We start from the raw sequence: 13906 nt of genomic DNA on the forward strand, positions 1-13906 counted from the left end.
GGGACATGTGTCCAGGATATACCTTAGAAAAGCACACAACCTACCCAATCTAGGTTTACATCTTATAAATAATATACCAAGATATTGTGGGGTTTTTTATACAGGCTAGCTAGAAAAAAATCATTTACACAACCTTGTAGAACAGATCTGAGAAAATGGCCAACCAGACCACACATTATCTTGGTGGTATAATTTCCTTTGTCCTACCTGGGGATAGTGTTCATAGTTTTGATCTTATCGCTAGAATTTGAAGTGCTTAAATTTCTCCCAAAATTTTTAGGTCTCATCATTCTTGATCAATAATTTCAATTCCAACATTATTGCTATATCACTTCAATCTCTACACAAATCACTTCTGTTAATCAATTTTACCCTGAAATTCAGTGAACATTCCTATTCATACTAGTCTCTCATAGAAAAGATTCAGAACCATTAGTCTCAGAATAACTTGAACTTTTCACAGCCAAAGTCATGTGATCAAAACTTGTATGGAAAAATGCAGACTAACAGACATCTCTGGCTCCATAATTGAAGGGCACTCAAAAATTTCCACCAAACCTCACATTTCCTCAATGATCATTTCTTTAAGTGTTTTCTATCAGATATTTTATGTCTTCTCTCTTCTCAAATCAGCAGTATCTATCAGTCTCATGTTTTCATATTATTTATAGATTATTTGAAAATATTGACTATTTTGTTAGTGGTCTTGCATGAACTGCCTTGTAAGCACAATATTTCATCAAGCAGTCCAAATTAACTCTAGCTTAACACTCAACTCCCTATTTTGTTTGAATGATTCCTCTAGATCACCACTGCCTGTTTCTAATGCAGATGTTGTTAAATGCTCAATTATGTTGACACCTTAGAGGCAGTGATCTGTAATGACAGACTGCATATGCCTGTCACTTGGGTGTCACTCTTGAGATTCTCAGATTCTTGTCCTTTTAAATCCTTAAATGTGATATTCATGAAGTGTTGTTTTTCCTCATGTAGATCCTCCCCACTGTCTTTCTAATCTTCACATTCAGAGTTTTCTTTGGCCACGTTCTCATACTACTCATAAAGCAATGGACACATACACACACACACACATACACACACACATGCACACGCTCACGCACATGCATGCATGCACACACATTCTCTGTCTCTGTCTTTGTCTCTCTGTCTCTGTCTCTCTCTCTCTCTCTCTCTCTCTCTCTCTCTCTCTCACACACACACACACACACACACACACACAAGCACATGCACACATTGTTTTTAACCACAAGTTTTTCCTTGAACTTGTTAGACAAGGATCCTACCGGAGAATGGTGTTGGTAGCCCACCCAATAGCCTTAGTAATGATAATACTCAGTCTCTAGTTATCTTTGGGCTTCATCCTATCCAACATCTCATAGTCAACCTATCCTTGTCAATCACTTGATTCCTGAAGCAAGTGAAAAATCTCTATTTGCCTCATGTCACTGTGGTCATTGGTTACTTCTTTATTCCTATGATGAAACACTATGACCAAATACAACTTTAAAAGGACAGGATTTATTTTACCTTGTAGTTTCCATGAGTTAGATAGAGTCCATAGTGACTGGAAAACCATTGTGCTCACAGGACAAGTAGCTGGCTGATCAAATCTATGAAGAAAAGAGGAAGCAAGATGAGGGTACAAACCACAAAAGCCAGTCCCAGTGATGTCTGTCATCTAGCAAGGCTGTACCTCATAAAGATGTAATAGCCTCCACAAATAGCAACACTATTGGAGATTAAGTATTCAAAATCATTATCCTATGAGAGGGTATTATTTTTATTCAAATGCCACAAAATACACTAGGTATATTTGTATAGACTTAAATGTGCTAGTATTTAAGATTATTAAATATTAAGGATCAATCACAGAGTAAGTTCTCATTAACAGTTAATTACTGGAAATGGATAGTGTGTCCAGAAGGATTGGAATGATTGGATATTTGATCTGTAGAGCATAGAGTGCTACAAGAGGTGCTGTGGATCCTAGAAGGAGCAAAACTATAAGATATCTTTGGTTCACCTTGGTATACTGTCAAATAGTGTTTCTCTTGAAACACTTGAAGATTTGAGTGACCCTGACTCCACCCAATTATATTTGCTTCAAGCCTCTCTATCTTTGACTAAAGCTCTAGCATGAATTCTATATACTACTGTCTATTATGAGGTGATTCAGTCAAGGAGTGGCCTTTGGCACAAAGCCAGTGACAACACTCTGGTTTTGAAGTAAGCAAATGTCTTTTAAAAAAATAATCAATCGCTGTCAGGTATTCCATTCCGGTCTCTAGAACTCTACCGAGTTGTGGCTATTACAAATGGCTTCTTCTTGCTTTTGCAGATGCCTGGTTAATCCATACCCTGATGCATGCCATCATCTCCTTTGTATTCTCTGATGCAGAATCAGTTTTTAAATCTACATTTTGTGGTTGCTATTTACCTCAATGTTATCTACAGAGCAGGAAGAATAGTGTTTTTAAAATGTGAATCTGTGGAGTGTTTTTGAAAACCCACCAATTCCATCTGTAGGGATATCGAAATCTACCAGGAGCCATAGTCTCAAAGGACAGTCATTCTTCCTCTCCCATCAGCTTTCAACAATTAATAGTAAATCAGCAATGGATGGGAGAGAGAGATTCCCCTCTTTCTCTAGAAGGTGAGATGGCTTCATCTTGTATGAATATTATGTGTGTAACCATGGGTTTTGTGAAAATTTGAGAGCAACAGCCATACCATATCCAGAAGACAGCCTTTTATGTCTCGCCTCTGCATTCTCCAGCTCTTATGTCCTTTCTCTTCTTACCCTGTGTTTCCTGAACTTTACTGAAGAGGGTTTGATATAGACATCGTGTTCAGGGCCTAGCACTCAGTCTCTAAATGTTAGCACTTCAACCAATTATGTATCTCTTCACCAAAAGGAAGCTTCTTTGTTCCAGGCTGAGAGCCACTTGGGCCTATGAACATAAACATTTAAAAGGCAACTAAAGAGCATGATCAGTGAGCAATGTAAAAACACTGTAACCTATCACCTCTTCAAATGTGGATTTTTAGGATTGTAGGAAAATAGAGGGTAGATCTCATCAGATTTCATTGCATATAAGTATGAAATTATCAAAAACCATAATTAAAAATAAATTAGGACAGAAATGCTAATTTAAATCTCATTATTTCATTAATTGAATATTCTTAGCAATATGTCTTACTACTTTGGTTTGAATTGTAAATGATCTAGTCATATTTTATGTTGCTGGATATAACCAGGTCCTTCTGCATACACTGAGACATTTAAGTATGTGCATTGTTCTGCATTCTTTTCTGTAGCCCATCCTCTTTTTCCAATGTGCATCCAATCCAAAATTGCTTGTTTTTGTTATAGATGTTTCCTCTCAAGAGTTCAGGATAAAGCTTGATCCTTGAAAATGACTTTTATGATTATTCAAGCATCATTCTAAAAATAAAATTTTTGTACCTTCTTGTCTGCATCATGTTTCTACTTAAAGACCTGTGCCCTAGTTTCAAGTGTCTATGTCCCATCATAAGAAGGCAGTGACCATGGCAGAACCCTCAGGTATCATCATTGTAGATGGTCTAGGCCATGAATATCATGGAATAAATTAATGAAATCACTGAAATAGTTAATGGAAGGATTATTAATTTTGATTAACTGTTCAAGAAATAGAGAAGCTATATGTTTTTCAATGTTTTAAACAAAATTCTGTTAGTAGATATTTACTAAATGTCTATTATCATATAAATTAATGTGGTATTTCATTTTTCCCATACCAAATATGCAAATATAAAATTAACTCAATTTTATCCATTTTACATTTAGAATATTTGAAGCTAAGAATTAGACTAAGTAACATACCAAATTCACAAATAAATAAAAAAAAAGATGGTAGATCTATATGGCTTCAGAACTGCTTATTAGTGATTGTTAATGAATATTAGACATTTTGTTTTTGAAACTGTTACTTTCTGTAGCCAGAAGATGGGGTTCCTAGAGATGCAATGCTGTGCCAATGTCACATGACTAACAAATAACACACATGGTGTCTAGACTTCCAAACCACCATCTGTTTATCTCCCCTTTTAGAAACATGAGTAGCAGTTAAAACAATAGTTAATCACCTTAGGAAATCTTAATAACTTATCCTGCACAGACAGGAGGTCTACAAACAATTTACACCATTGTTAAAGATTTCCCTCCCTTCCTTGGAGAGATTATGCTTCTCGGTGCTGAAGGTTTCAAAAGGTGTTTTATTAGTCTTTGAAATTTGACACATTTGAAATACAAATATAATATATCCAAGCATATTGCAGAAAATATGCATTTTAATTAATTGCTCTTTGTGCCCTTCAGTTTTTTTAATCAAGTTCTTTTATCATGAAGAAAAATATAGTATTAAATAGAAACTTTTAGATATACAGACTTTTCTTCATTTTTGGACTAATCAGGATGAAAGATAGAAGCAAGATTAAATTATTACTGAAGCATAGCCAACTAGGTTTTACATGATATCAATATTAGATCTGTCTCCCAAGTACATTTGCTTCATTCTGAATGTTTATTGCTATGTCAATTATAACTGGTGTAGTCTGTACATTATCAAGTATGTTGTGAAAAGTAATTTGAAGTTTCAGGGCACCCAATAGCAACAACAAGAAAAGTGTCAAAATTTATAGAACCAAGAAATATGAAACTTATTAAAGACATGAGTTGTGCAAGCATTGTTACAATCTTATTTTTCTCATCCCATTTCAATTAATCTTCACAGTAAGCTAATATGAAAACAAAGTATCTCAGTTGTCAGTTTCACTGATAGATTACATCTAGAATTAATCTGCATGTCGTCTCAGCTGTTGACACAGCCAGTGTTCTGGTCTGGAGTTTCGTGGTTCTCAAGTCCATGAACTTAATTAAGACAATAAAACTGACCTAGAAGGAGATTTTTGTGAGGGAAACTTTCGAAAGCTGTTGGAATGTGCTTAAGAAATTTTGCAGCTAAGAATCATTGACCTGCCAGGGCCATCAATTGAGCAGCACACAAGATACAATAAGACCAGGTGCACTGGGCAGGGGTGGCGCACACCTTTAATCCCAGCGCTTGGGAGGCAGAGGCAGGTGGATTTCTGAGTCCAAGGCCAGCCTGGTCTACAGAGTGAGTCCCAGGACAGTCAGATCTATACAGAGAAACTCTATCTCAAAAAACAAAAAAAGTAACAAAAAACAAAACAAAACAAAACCTGTATGTTTTCTTGTTTTATTTTGTTTTGTTTTATAAAAATAGACCAGGCACAAATCTCATATCAAGACTGGGTAAGGAAAAGAGTCCAGAAAGCAGGCAAAAGAGCCAGAGATGCTCAACTTCCACCAGGAACCTGCTCTTTCCTTGAGGGAAGGCAGAGGAAACTAAGAGGAGTAGAGGTGGGGAATTGTATGAGAGGTGTATTGTATGAGAGAGGAGTAAATAAAGATTAAAAAAAAAAAAGAATATCATTGACCCATTAGCATACAGAACAAGACAAACGTTGAGAAGCTTTCCCCCTTCCCAAGCTGTTAACCACTGCTTTTTGAACTTGGACCTCAAATAATATCCCACTGTGCTTAAGACACTCAGACAGCATCACTGAAGTGTTGGAAGGACAATGCCTCCATGAAACACAATTGTAAGGCATTTTCTCAATTAGTGATCAAGGGGAGGTCCCATTATCAGTGATGCCATCCCAGGGCTGATAGCTCTGGGTTCTATAAGAAAGCAAGCTGAGAGAGCCACAGGGCAAGAGCGGCTGTTAAAGTGGGAGCAAGTCAGCAAGGGAAGAGATAATACAGGAAGGTGGATGGTTGGAAGCTCCCTCACTTGAAGCCCTTTAGCATTTACCCTGAGATACTGGACTTGCTGTCATTCAGCTTCTCAACCTTTGAAGTGACATTTATCTGAAAAGAATAAATCTTACATTTTAGGGTTGATTGGAGGATTAGGTAACTCATGTCTACTATCATCCATGCAGAAATTATATGGTTGCTATGTAGTTGTAAAAACTGGGTTTGAAGGAAATGTGAACTGCAAGGCCCATTGGCAGATATCAGGGAAATCCAGAATGGATAATAGGGATTATAAAAGTTATGAAGAGTTACAGATTAATACTGAATAAAGTCTTTATAATAGAATAGAAATACTTGGGTGTTTCACAATGTAAGACAAATGGACAACCCTGTTTGTGCTGTTGCCCTCGGGACACTGGCTGGAGAAAGAGCACACACCACCACCACTGGAATGATTGGAAAGAGTTGAAGACCAAAAACGTACTGGCTGGTTCTGTGTATAACTTGACACGGGCTGGAGTTATCACAGAGAAAGGAGGTTCCCAAGGAAATGCCTCCATGAAATACAAATGTAAGGCATTTTCTCAATTAGTGATCAAGGGGAGTTTCCATTATCAATGATACCATCCCTGGGCTGGTAGCTCTGGGTTCTATAAGAAAGCAAGCTGAGAAAGCCAGGAGAAGCAAGCCAGTAAGCAGCACCCTACCATGGCCCCTGTATCAACTCCTGCCTCCAAGTTCCTACCCTGTGTGATTTCCTGTCCTCACTTCCTTTGGTGATGAACTGCAATGTGGATGTGTAAGCTGAATAAATCTTTTCCTCCCCAACTTGCTTCCTGGTCATGATGTTTTGTGCAGAAATAGAAACCCTGACTAAGACAAAGAATGAGACTGAAACACCTGAAACAAGAGTGGGAACCACCAATCCTGGCCTGAAACTATGAGGCCGAGCAGAGAATAGCTAAGGTTTTGGGGACTAGAAAAGAGAAAAGACTGACTTTGATACATAGAAGGTAAAAGCAATTGATAATTGTGAGCACTTGGGTGTGAATATGAAAGTAAAGCACTTTTGTAGAAATGTGTGACTCATTGGGTGCTCATTTAAGTGTTACACAGACGATGGGATCCAGCAGAAGAGGAATAACATACTATTCTCTTGATGAGATCTTGAAGTTGACAAGAGTCTGCTTCTTTCATTTTGGCAGGAAGTTTTCATGATCAGTGTGTAAACTGTCTACTTTGATTGAGGTAGTCTAAGTCAGTGGAAGGTGACATGCAATGTTCACCAGAAACACATTCTAGATGAAGCAAAGATGCATCACCTTGACTCTCTGTGTGCAAAACTTCCTTCTGTATCACTTTTTAGAAGCTAGGAAAGTCAGAGTTAAAAGTAAGGCTGCTGTAATGACTAATATGAATGTTAGCTTTGTGCCACAGTGGAGGATATGCCTGTAATTATTTTGAGAGCATCGCAACACAAGAAGGTGCTTCTGCCAAAAATATGAAGAGCCAATCGCTTTGCTTGCTTCACAGAATACTCATAAACACTAATCCATTTTCAATACAATAAAATGCTGTTAAGTTCTAAGTTTAATCTCAGAACATTTGAGCTGCATTATCATGTAACACAGGAGCGGTATCTCGATGTTCAGTTTTATGTACTGAGGGGTCTGAGAACTTATGGCTTCTCAACCATTTCATAGTCCATCTAGAAACATGAAGAGAAATTCCTATTGATAAAATGGGGTAAGGATTGCAAATTTTATTTATCCTACTTGTTAATTAAAATTTTCTGCCATGAGAAATATGAATCTGAATCTAAGTGGCTTCAGAAAAATTATCTTGCTAAACTGTAAGTCATTACAGTGTAAATATGGGTATATTTGAACTTTACCACTGGCTTTGAATAACTGAAACACTATGACTACTAAATGTTTCCATGCTGTCCAAAGTCAGGCTGTTCAGGGTCATGCCAAACTCAGGATGAAAAAGAGAAGGAAAGTGAACATGGAACTTTCATTTGTAGAAAAATTTAATCATTTTTGTCCTTCTTCTCCTAGACAGGTGCCATTCCCTGTAAGATTAGGGACATCATGAAGGATACAATGTACTGGCTGCTCTTCTACAGACACATGACCATATCTTTTGGTCTGAAATGATATCAGCTTCATCCCAAACACTAGCTGAGGTTAGAGCCAAGCTGAATCAAGGCATATTAATAAATGCACTGGACATGCATGCTGGCCTCCTACATTATTAAATGTCAGTTGCAATATAAACAACTCAGAAATGTCCTTGGCATGCACCACAGACACAAAGGCTCCATGAAAAGTAAATCTTACAATATTAGAAATCTATTGCCACGACATAAACACAAACATTATATATTGATATGTATGAATAATTAACTAAAGTTCGTACATAAGTGACTGACAGACATGGAGAAAATGTTCAAGTATATGAACTGATAAGATTTCCATGTATAAAACTAGCGATTTTAAAAGATATTATTAATTATTTAGAATCAAGCAAAAATGAGCTTGGGAGCAACTTGCAAGCAAGAAATAATTAGATACTTCCTGCTGAAGAGTTGTCAGTATAAATCAACCACCTCATATGATAATACTGTAAAAGGAGTGAAAATTGGGAACAGTATATTTAAGACGGATTAATGCACTAGAATACATAAGGTATTCTTTTTAATTATTTTTTCTTATTGATATTTTATTTGTATGGTGTTTTGCCTGCATGTATGTCTCTGCACCATGTGCATGAAGTACCTGAAGAGACCAGAAAGGACTATATAGGTGCTGAAAACCGAACCCAGGTTCATCTAGGTGCTTTTAACCCATGAGTCATCTCTCTAGCTCCTCATGGGTAGGCTTATCAAAGAATCATGCTAACGTTTTCTGATAGCTAGGTCAAAAATGTCACACGATTGTGATAGTAAATAAAGTGAAATTCTGAAGTATATAAGCTTGTCTGTAAATGTTTAGGACGGTATGATTATATCTGCACATTAATGCACAAATAGTCAAATGCATTTGCAATAAGTATCCATAATCTGAATCATTGTTATCTTTAAGTCTTTTTTCGATTTCTACATCATACTTTGTATTACAAGTAAGAAAGATAATTCACTTTTCAAAATAATATATTGCAATCATGCCAAACTTTACACTTGTTTTAACAACTCAATATTGAACTTCAATAATATTGAAGACAGCTATTACTTCCCTACATTATTTTTAAAGTCTTCAAGGGATTCTCATCTTTTACTTCTTGCTATCTTGAGTTTTGCCAAAGTTGTCTTTTCTAGAATATATCGCGTTGTTTTCTTTACATGCAGTTAAATCCTCAGTTTCTGGTCCCAACAATGAGAGTAACCTGAGCTACATAACAAAGTTGTCCTTCAAACTGCACTGAGCAAACCATGCAATTTCATATCACATTCTGCATGCATCTCCCTCTAAAAATTGTTCTGGTCTTTATTCAGTTTTCAAAATGATTCCAGGTTTTGTGAAATTCTGTGAGGAGCCGCCCTCACATTTGCCATTATAAGATGGCACTGACAGCTGTGTTCTAAGTGGTAAACATAGTCTGCACACATGCAGGGGCAGTTTTCCCACCATGTGTTCTGCCTTTCCCGTGATGACAACTGGGCCGATGGGCTGCAGCCAATCAGGGAGTAATACATCCTAGGTGGAGGATAATTCTCCTTAAAAAGGGATGGGGTTTCGCCATTTGCGGGCTTGCTCTCTTGCACTCTGGCTCCTGAAGATGTAAGCAATAAAGCTTTGCCGCAGAAGATTCTGGTTTGTTGCGTCTTTCCTGGCCGGTCGTGAGAACGCGTCTAATAACAATTGGTGCCGAAACCCGGGACGGGAAGAGAAGACCTGGGACGAGAAAAAATCCGGGACGAAAAAATACGAGAAAAAACTCGGGACTGGCGCAAGGAAGATCCCTCATTCCAGAACCAGAACTGCGGGTCGCGGTAATAAAGGTTCCCGTAAAGCAGACTGTTAAGAAGGATTCAACTGCATGAATTCAGAACTTTTCAGCTGGGGAACGAGAGTACCAGTGAGTATAGCTTTACGAGGTAAGCCTGGCCTTGAACTTTCTAAGGAAATTCAAGACAGTCTATCAGAAGTAAAGTGGAAAATAGCTTTATAAGGTATGTTTGGCCTTGAATTTTTTCTAGTGTTAAAAGCCCTTTTGTTCCTTTTCACATGTTATCAAGTGGTTAAGGCAGGGAGGATTCTAGAGGAAATTCAGGACAAGCTATCAGAAGTAAAGCGGGGAGAGAGAGTAGGAGCAAAGAGAAAACATGGTGCACAAAATAAGTATACAGGCCTTTCCAAGGGTCTTGAACCCGAGGAAAAGTTTAGGTCAGGTAAGAATACCTGGGGAGAGATTAGAAGGAAGGAAAAGAAAAAAGAAAAGAAAAAAGATCGATTAGCGGAGGTCTCTAGGAGATACTCGTCACTAGATGAGCTCAGGAAGCCAGCTCTTAGTAGCTCTGAAGCAGATGAAGAATTCTCCTCTGAGGAAACAGACTGGGAGGAAGAAGCAGCTCATTATGAGAAAAAAGGGTACCAGCCAGGTAAAGTGCTAGCTAATCAGTTAAGGAAGCCAAAAGCGGCTGGCAAAGGCCAGCTTGCTGCTTGGCCTCTTGGCAGTCGGCTTCAAGGTCATAGTGCACCTCCACCCTATGCTGAGCCCCCGCCCTGCGTAGTGCATCAGCCCTGCGCAGAGAGGCAATGGACAGAGAGGCAATGCACAGACTCGTTCATTCCAAAGGAGGAACAAAGGAAAATACAACAGGCATTTCCGGTCTTTGAAGGAGCCGAGGGTGGGCGTGTCCACGCTCCGGTAGCGTATATACAGATTAAAGAGCTTGCCGAGTCGGTCCGTAACTATGGAGTCAGTGCTAATTTCACTATAGCACAAGTGGAAAGGCTTGCGAATCACGCTATGACTCCTGGTGATTGGCAAACGGTTGTAAAAGCCGCTCTCCCTAGTATGGGCAAATATATGGAATGGAGAGCGCTTTGGCACGAAGCTGCACAAGCGCAGGCCCGAGCAAACGCAGCTGCTTTGACTCCAGAGCAGAGAGATTGGACTTTTGACTTGTTAACGGGTCAGGGAGCTTATTCTGCTGATCAGACAAACTACCATTGGGGAGCTTATGCCCAGATTTCTTCCACGGCTATTAGGGCCTGGAAGGCGCTCTCTCGAGCAGGTGAAACCACTGGGCAGTTAACAAAGATAATCCAGGGACCTCAGGAATCCTTCTCAGATTTTGTGGCCAGAATGACAGAGGCAGCAGAGCGTATTTTTGGAGAGTCAGAGCAAGCTGCGCCTCTGATAGAACAGCTAATCTATGAGCAAGCCACAAAGGAGTGCCGAGCAGCCATAGCCCCAAGAAAGAACAAAGGTTTACAAGACTGGCTCAGGGTTTGTCGGGAGCTTGGGGGACCTCTCACCAATGCAGGCTTAGCAGCTGCCATCCTTCAATCCCAAAAATGCTCCATGGGCAGAAATGATCGGAGGACATGTTTTAACTGCAGGAAGCCTGGGCATCTTAAGAAAGATTGCAGAGCTCCAGGTAAACAGGGAGGGACTCTCACTCTTTGCTCTAAGTGTGGCAAGGGTTATCATAGAGCTGACCAGTGTCGCTCTGTGAGGGATATAAAGGGCAGAATTCTTCCCCCACCTGATAGTCAATCAGCTGATGTGCCAAAAAATGGGTCATCGGGCCCTCGGTCCCAGGGCCCTCAAAGATATGGGAACCGGTTTGTCAGGACCCAGGAAGCAGTCAGAGAGGCGACCCAGGAAGACCCACAAGGGTGGACCTGCGTGCCGCCTCCGACTTCCTATTAATGCCTCAAATGAGTATTCAGCCGGTGCCAGTGGAGCCTATACCATCCTTGCCCCCGGGAACCATGGGCCTTATTCTCGGCCGGGGTTCACTCACCTTGCAGGGCTTAGTAGTCCACCCTGGAGTTATGGATTGTCAACATTCCCCTGAAATACAGGTCCTGTGCTCAAGCCCTAAAGGCGTTTTTTCTATTAGTAAAGGAGATAGGATAGCTCAGCTGCTGCTCCTCCCTGATAATACCAGGGAGAAATCTGCAGGACCTGAGATAAAGAAAATGGGCTCCTCAGGAAATGATTCTGCCTATTTGGTTGTATCTTTAAATGATAGACCTAAGCTCCGCCTTAAGATTAATGGAAAAGAGTTTGAAGGCATCCTTGATACCGGAGCAGATAAAAGTATAATCTCTACACATTGGTGGCCCAAAGCGTGGCCCACCACAGAGTCATCTCATTCATTACAGGGCCTAGGATATCAATCATGTCCCACTATAAGCTCCATTGCCTTGACGTGGGAATCCTCTGAAGGACAGCAAGGGAAATTCATACCTTATGTGCTCCCACTCCCGGTTAACCTCTGGGGAAGGGATATTATGCAGCATTTGGGCCTTATTTTGTCCAATGAAAACGCCCCATCGGGAGGGTATTCAACTAAAGCAAAAAATATCATGGCAAAGATGGGTTATAAAGAAGGAAAAGGGTTAGGACATCAAGAACAGGGAAGGATAGAGCCTATCTTACCTAATGGAAACCAAGACAGACAGGGTCTGGGTTTTTCCTTAGTGGCCATTGGGGCAGCACGACCCATACCATGGAAAACAGGGGACCCAGTGTGGGTTCCTCAATGGCACCTATCCTCTGAAAAACTAGAAGCTGTGATTCAACTGGTAGAGGAACAATTAAAATTAGGCCATATTGAACCCTCTACCTCACCTTGGAATACTCCAATTTTTGTAATTAAGAAAAAGTCAGGAAAGTGGAGACTGCTCCATGACCTCAGAGCCATTAATGAGCAAATGAACTTATTTGGCCCAGTACAGAGAGGTCTCATGCTGGTTAATCAACTCATAGATCTTGTCCAGATACAACTAGATGTATTATGACAAATAACTCAGCAGGGATGTGAACAAAAGTTTCCGGGATTGTGTGTTATTTCCATTCAGTATGTTAAATTTACTAGGGCAGCTAATTTGTCAAAAAGTCTTTTTCAGTATATGTTACAGAATTGGACGGCTGAATTTGAACAGACCCTTCGGGAATTGAGACTTGCCATCATTCAGGTCAACTCCAAGCGCTTGGACCTGTTCCTGACCAAAAGATTACCCAATTGGATCTCCTCAGCATTTTCCTTCTTTAAAGAATGGATGGGGGTGGGATTATGTGGAGATACACTTCGCTGTGGATTAGTGTTGCTTCTTTGGTTGGTCTGTAAGCTTAAGGCCCAAACTAGGAGAGACAAGGTGGTTATTGCCCAGGCGCTTGCAGCTCTAGAACATGGTGCTCCCCCTGATATATGGTTATCTATGCTTAGGCAATAGGTCGCTGGCCACTCAGCTCTTATATTCCCATGAGGCTAGTCTCATTGCACGGGATAGAGTGAGTGTGCTTCAGCAGCCCGAGAGAGTTGCAAGGCTAAGCACTGCAGTAGAAAGGCTCTGCGGCACATATGAGCCTATTCTAGGGAGACATGTCATCTTTCAAGAAGGTTGAGTGTTCAAGTGTCCTTCCCCCAGGAAAAACAACACGGGACCAGACCAGGACCCCTCTGGGTGATGAGCCTGGGAGGAGGTTATGTGTACGGCTCCTTTACCTGCACACTGGGGATTTGACCTCTATCTCCACTCTCATTAATATGGGTGGCCTATTGCTCTTATTAAAAGAAAAGGGGGATCTGTGAGGAGCCGCCCTCACATTTGCCATTATAAGATGGCACTGACAGCTGTGTTCTAAGTGGTAAACATAGTCTGCACACATGCAGGGGCAGTTTTCCCACCATGTGTTCTGCCTTTCCCGTGATGACAACTGGGCCGATGGGCTGCAGCCAATCAGGGAGTAATACATCCTAGGTGGAGGATAATTCTCCTTAAAAAGGGATGGGGTTTCGCCATTTGCGGGCTTGCTCTCTTGCACTCTGGCTCCTGAAGATGTAAGCAATAAAGCTTTGCCGCAGAAGATTCTGGTTTG

Source organism: Mus musculus, chromosome 3, assembly GCF_000001635.26.
Source record: "Mus musculus strain C57BL/6J chromosome 3, GRCm38.p6 C57BL/6J".
NCBI lineage: Eukaryota > Metazoa > Chordata > Mammalia > Rodentia > Muridae > Mus > Mus musculus.